Source organism: Mesoplodon densirostris, chromosome 4 (assembly GCF_025265405.1).
Source record: "Mesoplodon densirostris isolate mMesDen1 chromosome 4, mMesDen1 primary haplotype, whole genome shotgun sequence".
Classification (NCBI taxonomy): Eukaryota; Metazoa; Chordata; class Mammalia; order Artiodactyla; family Ziphiidae; genus Mesoplodon; species Mesoplodon densirostris.
Window position 1 is genome coordinate 122,482,639 of NC_082664.1, and position 13,311 is coordinate 122,495,949.

A 13,311-nucleotide genomic window follows, 5' to 3' on the forward strand; every position below is an offset into this window, starting at 1 on the left:
AAATTTAGAAGCTGTAAAGTTTCAAAGTATGAAATTTCAGTCCTCAAGGTGGGACTTCAAAAACAACTTATTGAAAATAAACAAAAAATAATAAAAAACACACTAATTTTCAGTACATTGTTGGGTATATGAAGGCATTCTGCTTGCTTATTCATTCAGTCATTTTTTTTATCGTCTACTTTATTCAAAACTTAACCACTAGAGCCCGTGCTCCACAACAAGAGAAGCCGCCGCAACGAGAAGCCCACGCACCGCAACTAGAGAAAGCCCGCGCACAGCAACGAAGACCCAACGCAGCCAAAAATTAAATAAATAAATAAATAAAATTGTGGACAGAGAAAGAGAAATACTGTATGATCTCAATTATATGTGGACTCTAAAACAAACTCATAGAAAAAAGAGATCAGACTTGTGGTTACCAGAGTCAGAGGGTATGGGGAGGGGGAATCAGAGGAAGGTGGTCAAAAGGTACAAACTTCCAGTAATAACGTAAATAAGTACTAGGGATAGGATGTACAATATGATGACTATAGTTAACACTTATATATAGGAAAATTGTAGAAAGAGTAAATCCTAAGAATTCTCATCACAAGGAGAAAAGTTATTTTCTTTTTTCTTCTTTCTTTTTATTGTATTTATATGAGATGATGGATGTTAGCTAAACCTATTGTGGTAATCATTTCACAATATATGTGAATCAAACCATCATGCTGTACACTTTAAACTTACACAGTGATTCATGTCAATTATTTCTCAATAAAACTAGAAAAAAAATTGTGATTCCACTTAAAAAAAAAAAAAAAAAAAAACTTAACCACTTACAAAAATATACAATGCAATCAAACAAAATAAGATTTAAAGTAAGTAGGAAGGAGACCTGTTAAAAGGAACAATATAAGGGAGCTGAAAGTGAAATCAGTACCAAAATATATGTCACAGGGTCTCCATGTTTGTTAGTAGCGGGTCACTATTCAGCTCTAAACTTTCTAGTAGACATCTGGAGAGAGAAATCCATTCACTTCATGAGTCACAAATTTGTAAGATTAAAAAACAGCCCAGCTCTAGAGAAACCCAGGCGTGCCTAGTATGGAGACAAGTCAGGAACCTCTCCACCGTGTACTAAAATGCACAATGTCTTCAACAACAAACTGGGAGTAAATATGACAATGAGCTGAAGAGTCCAGTTTCCTGTAACTTCCCTTGTGTACAGACCGATGCATCACTAAAGCCCTGTTAGTACAGGTAAATTCTACTGAGGGCTATAATGCTATGGTTCAGCTATGCAGCTTCTGCCAGTCTGGCTTAGTCTGAAGCTATTCTGGAGCCTCTAGGGAAATGGATCGATTATATCAGCTTCAGGCAATCACTATGGCTGTACTTGTTCACATTTCTCTGTAGCCAAGCCCGTGGCAATGTGATTTTGCAGCTCCTCCCCATGAAGAGATGGAGTCTATCTCCTTATCCCCTTGAAGGTCTTGCATGTTTCTGCTCATACTCTTGGAATTCCAACACTGACACATGAACAAGCTTGGCTTAGCCTGTAGAGAATGAGAGATGCATGCTCCATTCACCCTTGTCACCCTGGTGGATAGCCAGGCAACTGTCGGACATGTGTGTGAGGCTCTCTTAGATCAGCCAGCTCCTGACCAACCACAGATGCAGCCCAGCCAAGGTCAGCCATGCATGGCCCACATTGGCAGAAACACCCCAACTGACCTGCAGACTCAGGAACAATAATAAATGGCTGTTATTTTAAGCCACTCTTTCCTGCCTTACATTGCATCGATCATCATGTCCAGGTGATTTTCCCGTTAACATTCTTGTGTCCAGCTGCTCCTCTCCATCTGTTCTGGTGCCCCTCAGTTCATCACCTCTCACCTGGGCACTATAAACTGAGGGCCAGAGAGAGGAAGGAACTGCTCAGGGTCACAAAGCAGAAAGGCAAGGAGCCTTCAAACCCTCTGACATCCTGACACCCTACTTCATAGCCCCCACTGCTTACTTAGCTGGTAAAAGGAGAGCCAGAAACCAGTTTCTGGTACCATGAAGAGGGAGGTGAAACAGCCAGCTTCCCCTTTGATTATACCACCTGGGATGAGTAACTTTAGAGTTTCCAACCTCATTTTGCTTATCTGCAAAAGGGGACGATAATATCTACCAGGGTGGTCGCAAGGTTCAAAAGGAGAAATCTCTTTGGAATCCAAGGAACACCATGAATGTCTGCTATTGTGTTGGCACACTGCAGGTGCTCAATAAAAGCTGAATGCATGCAAGAAAAGTTGCATTATTGCCTGAGGCACAAGCTTGAACTGATGGCTGTGGCTCAGCACCAGACATTGCTCCGGCAGTGTTGATCAGGGAGCTAATATTCACTGAGTGCCTCCAAAGTAGTGGGATCAAGGGGTTAGAGCAAGTCTGTGTCACTGTATCAAGGACCAAATTCTGTTTTCACCTCTTAAGTTCCCCCTGAACTGCAGTTCTCTCTGATGTCTCTAAAATTCCCCAGAGGAGCTTTTTTTTTTTTTTTTTTTTTGCGGTACGCGGGCCTCTCACTGCTGTGGCCTCTCCTGTTGCGGAGCACAGGCTCCGGACATGCAGGCTCAGCGGCCATGGCTCACGGGCCCAGCCGCTCCGCGGCATGTGGGATCTTCCCGGACTAGGGCACGAACCTGTGTCCCCCGCATCGGCAGGTGGACTCTCAACCACTGCGCCACCAGGGAAGCCCCAGAGGAGCATTTTTAAAGGACTCAGAGTCCTCTTCCACTCAGAAGACATTTACTAGGCACCCTGCTTTTTCCACGTACTCTAGCACGTGCTGGGAATACAGTGAAAATCAAAGGTAATCAAAGTGGCACAATTAGTATTAAGTTACCAAATGAAGTCACAACTAGTGAGACTGCAGGAAATCAGAGCTCCGACTGACATTTATTGTCGCTCACAATCCTTCAGAAACAGTTGATTCATCACCTACCCCAACAGCAGTGTAGAACGTGTGAATGGAGTACCTTGTATAAGGAAAATTAGATTATTCTATTCCCTAAAGAGTAATTAATTTATACGGTGGGTTTGAGGAAATATTTTTATATTAAGACAGTGTGGTGTTTAACTTATTTCACAGGTGGCATTTTTGGGGGAAAAGGGACCCACTGAATAGAACCAAACTATGTAATTCACAAAGCAGAGATTAGAGTTTCAAAAGGTCTAGAAACATTCCATTGGCCTATTGGTTCCTGAAGTCAAATACCTTTTCAAAAGCCACATTCTAGTTTTTGGTCAGGGCTGAAAAATAAAGTCTGTTGGGATCCTTGGCTTTACGGTCAGTAAATCTCATCCACGTCCCTTCCTAAATGTCTTTCTAATGGAACCCCACCCTACCCTTCTCAATGCCACCACCTTCAGCATTCCTCCTGGAATCTTGTAACGGCCTCTTTCAGATGTAACAAATACTGAGCACCCATCATGTGCCAGGCAGCGGTAAAGAAAAGTCACAATTCCTGTGCCTAGGAGGCTCAGAGTCCTCACCTGCTACCTCTCCCCAGAAACCCCCATGTCTCCTGTCCCCGCTACGGATGCTACAGTGACTCTCCTAGACATTCTGTACGTCTTGCACGTCCGCCGAGCTCAGACCTCTATCTGTTACACTTAGCGGTTCACCAAGCTTTTGGTTGAAGTGCTCCCCTTGTGGGGCATCGAAAGCCTCTCAGCACATGTCCCCTGCAAACCTCGCCAGTGGCAGCCCCTGTCATGCATCCTAAATTCAGGCCAGAACAAAGCCCTGGCACACATTCAACCCTGCCCAAGCTCCCTTTCTTGGCCTTGTTTGCCTTTCCTGGAATGACCTCTCCCACCCTCACCCCCAAACCTTCCCTCCTTCCTCCTTGTCACTTTGTCCTTCAAGAAGTAGCTCAAGGGTCAACTTCTCTTAGGGAGCTTTCTCCCCACCGCCACCCCGAAAATCACTTTTCAGACTTAGAAAATAATGAAATATACATAACTCTGAGAGTATACTGAATATCATAGCATTAGATGACTCAGCAAGCCCTTTCAGACTCTGCTATGCTACAAGGGAGGGCCCCTGATATTAAGTATCATGTTAGTAGACACGATACACGCCCAGAAACAGTGCTCACAACCCCTCTCCCTGGGGGCGAAGCCAGTGCCTTTTCTTCCTTTATCCCCAGAGCTAGCCCAGTGTCAGACGTGAGCTATACACTCTGTAAGTGGCTACCAAGCTACAGCTACCACCTTATCGGTGGGTTTGAAGTTAAAAGGTGGAAACCATCTACAAGTCCAGCACAAAGGAAATGGGTAAAATGACAGCTTCACCTGTACAACTGAATGTTGTGCAGCTATTAACAAATAAGGTTTTGAAGACGATTTAATGATAGAGGAAAACTGCTCACTATATAATATAGTTATTATCCCCCAACTCGAAATTCACATAATTGGCAAGGGTTGAGGATAAGTAACCACAGGCAATCATACTTTTGGAAATCCAAAATATTAACAGCAGTAAATCTGCTATGATGGGATTATATTTTCTTTATTATCTTTTCCTAAGTTTCTCTCTGCATGGTGTCTCTTTCTGTTTCTGTCTCTCTTTCTCTTTCAACAATAAATATAAATTACTTTTAGGAAAAAAGACAAACATTTTAGGAGGGAGGGCAGTTTAGGGTTGGCAGAAACAAGAAGCAGATGAAAAAAACCCACTCTTCAAAGAGGCTGGAAGAAAGAAAATACAACTCATAGAGAAATTGCCAAGGCAGTTGCTAGATGGCATCTTAGCTAGTGAGATAAGCTAATTGTGGCCAGTCCCAGAGCTAAACTTACCACCATCAGGAAGGAGGATGGTGGCCACATGAAGATGCTATATTGCATAGTATAGACGATCAACATGTAGGGAGAAAGCTGGTCTGCAGGCTAGAGCTGACACTTCCTATAGATTCTAATGCAGTCTTTACAACTAAATTATATGTTGGGGTTTGAGTCTCACTTGGGAACTCTATTTCCTACAGGGCTCAGAGGAGAATCCTGTCCACAATAGGTACTCGAAATGCATTCTAGGGGCTAAATACAGGCATTTTTAGAAAAGCATACCAGACATCTGGGGATTTGGTGAGGTGAACTTGCCTTAATATGGTAGGAACATGGAAATCACATTTTGAAATATAAACTCAGGGATCTCTTTTTTCCATTAAACAAGGAATTTCTTGGGATTTGCTAAACATTTCTGTTTTATTCAATACAGAAACTTTGAGGCAAAGGGATGCCAGAAGCAAACCTGGAGCCTACAGCTTAGGACAGGGTTTATTTATTTGGGCACAGGAAACTAACACACAACATTCTAGCCCCCAGGGAAGCCCTCCATGGAGACACTGCTAACTTGTAAGAATCCAAGATGTGTACATGGGATCTTTGGGCTCCGAAGAGGCTTAAACAGGAAAGGGTGGCGGGGGGGGGGGGAAGTGAGTTCTTTACTAGGTCTGGATTCAACTTCAGGAACTTTCCACCTTGAATCTTCCCAGAAGATGCATGGAAGATGAAGCATCAATCAGCAACAACAAAACCTGTCCTGGTGATGCCGTGGAAACACCCCGTGGGACACCTCAGGCTTAAAGGGAGCTCTGGCTTCTCTCAGCCTTTAACATGCAGCTTGCAAGCCCAGCTCGGCCCCCAAGCAGGCGGGGACAATGATGAAGGTTAAACGGCCCACAGAGGCACAGCCAAGCTGTACCACAGAGCAACTGCTAACGCGAAAATGACTAGGAACACCCTGGAGTGTAGTCTGGGAAACCGCCTGGAGCCATAGAAACCCAGAGATGAACAGGCTGTTGCAGCTGGAATGAATCCGCCTGGACAGTCATCAACCTTCTAATTTTCCAGTTGAAGACACTGCTGCTCCCAGAAGAAAAGGGACTTTCTCAATACCCTACAGCCTGTTCATGGCGGGCCTGGGAGTAGACACACAAACTCAGCTTAAGATCCTAGAGCCAACTATCCTATTTCCATCACCACAGTTTTGCCTCCTAGATCACAAGGTAGTGGAAACGGTCTATCAGAAAAATCTGGATTTGCATGCCAGGTCCACCAATTATTAGCTATATGACCTTGCCTTCCTTGTGGAAAAACAATGTCTTCCTGGCCAATATCTCAAAGGGTTATTTTGAGTAATTAAGCAAATACAAATGGGAAAGCCTTTTATAAACCACAAATTCTACTTTTACAAATATAAGCAGCTGTACTTAATGCATGGTATTCTTGTGCCATGAGTACCTTGGCTGGGATTGTGCTTGGCATATAAGAAGCACTCAGTTGATGGTAGCTAGTATTATTATTTGTCCTCGTAAGTAGTGGCACTGACTCCTTGAGTCCAAGGGCTAATACCTCTTATCCCCTTTGTATATGTTCTCCAAAATACTTAGCTCAGTACCCCATCCAAAATGAATTACGTTTTTCTCCCCCGACCTATGAGTTACATATTTGATTGTGTTTCCGTCTTTGCTTTGGCTACTATGAAGCGCAGAGTAAAATTTCTGACCCATACTCAGCAGGACTTAATGGCATGGATTTTAGACACTAGTTTTTATCCTTCTCTTAGTTTTCTTATGTTAAGTTTTCCCTTTGCTCCATCTTCCTCCCTTACTTGTTACCGTGTATGTTACATTCACTAAACTTTTTATGGTTGTTTTCAACACTTTTTAGAATAAAGGAGTCATAAGTAAATAACTTTTGAGAGATGCTCAATTCACATTCTTGACTGCTGAACAAAAGAAAGAGAAAGAAACAAGAGTGGAGTCCAGGTTTGCAACCTCCCTCCCTCCCTTCCTTCCTTCCTTCCTTCCTTCCCCTCTGTCCCTCTTCCCCGCTCCTTTTAACTGCGACATCGGGCTTAATATTTTCCCTGAAACGTGAAACCAAATGACAAAGAAAGATTAGCATGGGTCTGTACTCATATCCATGAATATCAGAGGGCAGAATCTTCATTTCTTCAGGGCTTCTGACCAGCAAAGAACACAACCCAAACCTTGGATATCTGACCAGCAGGCCACATTTTGCCTTGGATGCTTTTAGCAAAACATGTATTTTTAGAAAACCAAGATATTTAAGGGGATGTCATGATTAAAATATATTCTTATGAGAGGAAGTATCTCTTCATCTTCTCTCCATTTAGGAGTAATACATACTCATTAAAGGAAATTTGCTGTATACCGTACAGACAAGTAGTAAAAAATATTAAGCAAAAAATCATGCATGGGAGGAAATGTTTTAAATATTAGCCTAAAAAAAGAGAGGTAAGATCACAGCTATTAAAGTTCTGGAGGGCGCTTCTGCTAGTACTTGCCTTCATTTATTTTTCTATTTTCCATGTTATCAAAAGGGTCCTGAATCCTGATTCAGCAAAACTGAGACTCGTGGGCTCTGATTTGGTCTTCAGGAATCCTGGTCATATTACCCATGTGATGCAGGAGTCTCCTATTTTATAGCACTGTTTCTGCAGCCACTTTGAAGAACACATGCATTTTCCTTTATCTGCAGTTCTCTGGTGACTCACTACAAACTTGATGCATGTGTAAGAATTCTGTGGTTCCCATGCAGTCAAGACCTTTGTGTGAAGACCAGGAAGCCCCAGATAAAAAATCTTTAGGTAAAGCTAGAGACCAGCCAGCAGTCTGGCAGTCCCAGATTTGTCTCTTTCAACTGCATAACCTGGTTTTGTATTTATTTGTACCCAACTTATACCAACACAGAGATTCCAGGAGCCTTTTAAAGGCATGCACAAATAGGGTAAGAATAAATATACAAAGAAACTGGGGCAGAAAGAAAAGAAATGAGAGAAGGGAAATAAAAAGGTAAGGTTGGTACAAGGGTTGTATTTCCATAAGGTCTTATCCAATAGCTAGAGGTGGGTTATAAATTGGTTCTGAGCTTCCAAATTGCAAAGACTGAGAAGCAAGCATGATGAGTCATCAAAATCAGTGTTTGTAAGTCAAACACACACACACGCACACACACACACACAGATCAGGTGTCCTGGTGTTCCTGCTTTGATGGCTGATGTACCTCCTCTTGTAGGTCCTTAAAAAGATGAGGCCAAGTAAGTGGGCAAATATGCCAGCTTCCTTGCTCCTCTGTTGAATAATTCTGAGGTATGTGCTACAATGACTCTCAGAGACCCCCATCCAGATGGAGGCCCAGATGTCCACATGGTCGCTGGCTTGACAACACACCTGTACTGAGTGCCTCCCTCTGTGCCTTACCTCCCCACTCTCTACTGGGGTATCCTGTGACCACCTGCCAAATGAATCACTTGCACTAGGATCTCTGGCTCAGAGTCTGTGTCTGGGGGAACCCAAACCAAGACCTAGATGCTGTGAGATCTAGTGAAACGTAGTAAACACAATGATGATTGCCACTTGCTGCCTCGTATAAGGACGTCCAGCACAGCCACGGACAGTTTCACATAATCAATGCCATGGCCACCTGCTCACTGCTTGGGGTGAGGGGTCCACTTGATAGAACTAACTTTTAGCATTGGAGCCAATAAAGTGGAACCAATAACTTTATCTGGCCTGCAGATTCCTAATCTCTAACAAGAAAGGGCTGGTCTATTGGTCCCCTCCGGTTCTAAGGCTCCTTGACGTAAAATATGCCATACCTACATGAGTTTAAGCTTTTAGGGAGAAAGAAAATCACAGTGCTCTCTGCTGAGGTGTTTTTCAGAGCATCCCAGTCTGTTCAGCAGAAGCCTTCAGGGTTGGAGATGGGGAGGTGGCCCTGATGAGAGAAGAGCTAGTGTCTGGAGCAGCCATCACATCTGTCCATGTGATGACCAAGGAAGTGGGAAGGGCATGAGGAGGGAGAAAGGGAGGCCCAAGAGCTAAGAGGACAGTTTAGAGACCAAGAGAGGAAATGACAGGGCTCTCTGGAGGCACAGTGAGGCAATTATAACCCACAAAATTTGGTTGCAGTGTGGGAAGGAATGGGGAATTATGTGGCAAAACGGTCCGAGAGATCAGGGTCTGTACTACAGAAACTCAGGGTGGGGTGTACCACCCAGCATGGCTGAGGAACTAAGAGAAGTCCTACAGCCTTTAACAAGTTACAGTCAGAGTGTTCCTTATCTGTCTAGCTCAGTTTTCTCATCTAAAAATGGGATAATAATCCCTATCACAGAGAGCTCTGCTGGCCTGAGCACCTGAGCACGAAGTAGATGCTCCCTAAATACTGGTGTGGGAACGTTGGCCGACCCTGAATTAAAGAAATGCATGGACACCTCTGACCACAAACTTCTCAACCCTCAGAAAGTGGGTATTTTGACTCAGAAAGTGGGTACTTTTACTCATGGCTATTTCAAAGCTAGTTTGCATTTTTATTTGATTAAATTCATATAAAGAGAAAACGCACACAACATTCAAATGGTGCACTGTTACAGAATAACAATGCCTGAAGGGTACTTGAATTCACTATTAAATTTCAGCAAAAAAATGTCTAAAACAAAACCAAATGAAATGGTTTACTCATTACTTTTCTTTAAATACTAGCTGTGACCTTATCAAGTTATTCCGCTCCCTGAACCTCAGATTTCCCATAACTAAAAATCGAGGGGCACTGGGCCAAATGCACTTGAAGAGCCTTTTTGGGTCTTTGGTCTGTTTCCATTCTAGGGCCCCTGGGAAAGCAGAGGACTGAGTCCTTTGTGTGGCCATAAAGAGTTACTTCTGTCTGCCATCGTCACACTTGTGTCCCGAGTAGCTCAGAAGCTGTCTGAGAACATCTAAACCTTAATGACTCCTTTGCTTTTCTTCCCTTGTCAATAAATTACAGGAGGATGTCTTCCCTCTTGTTACTGTACCCCAGTAATTTATGTCCTGTGGTCTCAGAGGTTCATTCGGGTCCAGGAAAATCTGTCTGTTGCTTCCTCTTCAAATTCAATGCTTGTTTACAATTAAACTTGCAAGAGAGTCCTGGAGCAGAAACTAGAGTGATAAGATCTCTCCCATCACTTCCAGCGTGGCCCATCACTAACAAGTCAGGGCTGCCTTAGACCTGCACGTCAAACTATAGCCCTGGGAGCTGGTGAATGGTGGGGGCCTTGATACACATTTGCCACTTGGGCTTAAGACTTTACTCATCAGCTGGATACATTTATGGGAGATGGAAACAGTAACCGGGAAGTAGGGGGTCCTGGTTGGATAACAACCTACTTTGAGACAAAGCCACCAGACAAAGCCACCTCTATTGAGGTTACTGACAGACATGCTATGAAACATGGAAATCAGAGGCCATGTAAGTCCTTAGAATTAGGTTATTTGAACCCAGTAAAAATAAGTGGACCTTTAAAAAAATGTACTACCTTTCTATTTCAGTGTGCTTTGTTTCTCAGGAATAACAGCCAAAATGTTATTTGGCTTAACCATTATGGTATGTATCTGGCTTCAAGTCTTGGCTTAGAATTCTGTTAATCATCAAAATGCTTCATGATTAGAGGCCCCCCTTCATCTGACAATCCCACAGTGCTTACTCATAGTTCTTAGATGTTTTCAGTGGCATTTGGGATTTCAATTCCCTTTGAATGGGTTTTCCAGAGCATTTAGAGGATATGGTTCCAAAGAAGCTGCTCCCAGGGCACTAACTGGGTCTTCACTACCTGTACCTCACAGGGAAGATTCCTGGAGTAGTCTTGCGAGTGGGTCCCCCAGCAAGACTCTGCTGACTTCTCGTCTTTGAAGGGTGTCCTCATCAGTCATGACACAGCTTTTCTGCTCCAGTCTTACGTGAAGGCTCTATAAATGTATGCCACCTGCATGCACCTGGGGTCCAGCACTGTGTACCACAGGATGATGCGGGAGGTAGGGGTGGTTTTCCAGCCTCCGGTGCTTGCAGGCTCACCCTGAGACCAGCTGCTCATGGGGGAAACTAGTAAGAGAGCAATGGAGGTCAAACCAGATACAAGGCTTGATGTTACGTTATGTGTCAAAGCAGAGGGCGCTCTAGGACCAGAGATGGTATGCTAGGGGTGTCATGGGAGTGTGAGACTGGGAATGAGCAGGGAACGGGAGGTGTGAAGAAATGGAAGCTGCACCATATCCATGCCCTGCTTTTCTGCTACACTTCCGGAGCGAGAAAGCTAGAATGTGAGGTCAGCACCTTTGTCTGGTTGATTCACTGATGTATGCCAACCACTTAGAACAGTGCCTGGCACATAGCAGGCCCTCCAAAAATAATGTGTTGCTGAATGCAGTGGAGACCTGGATTCCACCCTTTCTCCTCCCTCCCCACCACCTTCCAACAGACTCAGATGGTTGATGCACAAATCTAACCATCCCACGGGTCAGCATACTTGGGGAACAAACTGTATACAGCTGAGGTCTCTTACAAATAGCTCTGAACACATTTAATGCATCTGGTTTAACTGGTGCAGCCAAAAAGATTTAAAGCCACAACCACTGTCTTTCAAGTTACCCCCAAGCTTTTACTCGCCCAAAGGTTTCAGATGCTACAACTAGGCCCATAGTGATTATGTTGCTTCTAGACCATTCACCCTCCAGCTCTGGGCTGAGCAACTGTATGGTCTTGGGAAAGCCACATCACCTCTAAAAGATTTATTTTCCTCCTATGCAAAATTAATGGGTTGGACTGGATTATCTCTAAGATTCCTTCTCAAATAATGATTTAAGAGATTGGAATTTGGTGTTTAACACCACTTTTTGGCTCTAGGGAAGACAGAGTGTTTTTTATCCACCCTTTTGCTGGGAAAACCACAGTGACCTCCTAGCCCCCTCCTTCACCCACAGGGCAGGTGTGGCTGACTTGTTCCAGCTTTAAGAATCCTAGTTTTGCTCTTTCTCGCCTTTCAATGGGCCATCTCTACCTTCCCATCTTAAAGCATCCTAGAAACTTTCTTCTCCTTTCTCTCTCAGTCAGAGCCTTTGCCTCCATAATATTTGGTTGAGAAATTTGGAGCCACGTTGTGGTGTCTTGACCATAAACCTCCCCTCTCTAGGATCTTCTCTTTTTATTCCCATGGACGCTCCCCCCAAATCCACGTTCACTCCCTCTCCTTCCTCTCACTTTATATTCTGCTTTACTTTGACAAATATCTCCTTGAAGCTTTACTGAAGAATCCTTTTCCATTAGGCTTGAGAGATCAAATATGTTTGCAACCAGGATAACTGCTATCCATCAAGCATCGGCTGTGTACCAAACACTCTATGGAAATTACCTCCTTAATCTTCACTAAAACTATGACGTTGACACAATCCTCCCCGTTTTAAAGATGAGAGAAAAGATGCTTAGGGAAGTCACTGACCCTGCCCAGTTAAGAATGTGCAAGACTGGAGATTCAAGCTCAGGCTCACGTGCCTCAAAGCCCATGGGTCTTCTCCATTCTACTAAAGACAGTAATGCTATTCAGGGGTTCACAATATGCATTTGTAGTTTAGTGGTCACTTCTAGATTCAGAGAATTTTAAAGTTGGAACATATTTAATAAATCATTTAGTTTTAGTTACTTCTAGTAGAACTTAAGAAATATAAGAACATACCCACACAGAGGGAAGGAATGATATAATTACATGGAAGAATGCACACGTATTATATACATCTATATTTATAATAAAAATGTAAAGTATATCTTTACAAGCTGCCATGGAACATTTACAAAAATTTTAATATTTGACCACAAAGAAAGCCTCAATCCTTTCTTTAAGGCTGGAATTGTATTGTGTACAATATGTCCCCAGGCTGTCTTGCATTCATTGTCTCCCACTACGTGCGTGTACTTGACATTCTAGCCAAAGGGAACCAAAAAAAAAAAAAAAAAAAGAATTATTTGCCATTGTCTAAATATGCCCTTACCTGTCCCAATTTAAGACCTTTCTTTATTCATATCGTTCCTGAGGCTGGGAATGGCTTCCTCCACTATCTGTCTATAGAATGCTTAAGCATTCTTCAATCTCATCTCAAATACTACTTTTTCCATAAGGCTGGTCCTGATCCTCACAATAGGGTGTAATATGTTTATTAGAGTAGTTTACATGTTAGCTTTAACTAACCTAATTTTTCATGCCCACCTTTAGAGGACAGTGGAGGTAGAGGTGGTTCTCACTTCCTTATGAATCCCAGAGCACTTAGCACAAACCTCATACACGAAATAGCACTCAATACAGAGCTGTTGAATTTAATTGAGAGTTGTTTACTTTTGCCATGGTGCAACATAGGAATGTGGAAAAAAATAATTGTAGATAGGCAGATTTCAGTACATTCTAATACAAACCACTTGGTCTTTTACATCAATTACTCATTCTGTCTT

At 43.1% G+C, this 13,311-nt stretch overlaps 1 protein-coding gene across 2 annotated transcripts in view; it reads right to left on the reverse strand.

Annotated features, from left to right (window-relative positions):
- Positions 1-13,311, reverse strand: part of THSD4 (thrombospondin type 1 domain containing 4) — a 571,330-nt gene that overhangs the window by 180,564 nt on the left and 377,455 nt on the right. The gene's annotated exons all lie outside the window — the stretch shown is intronic.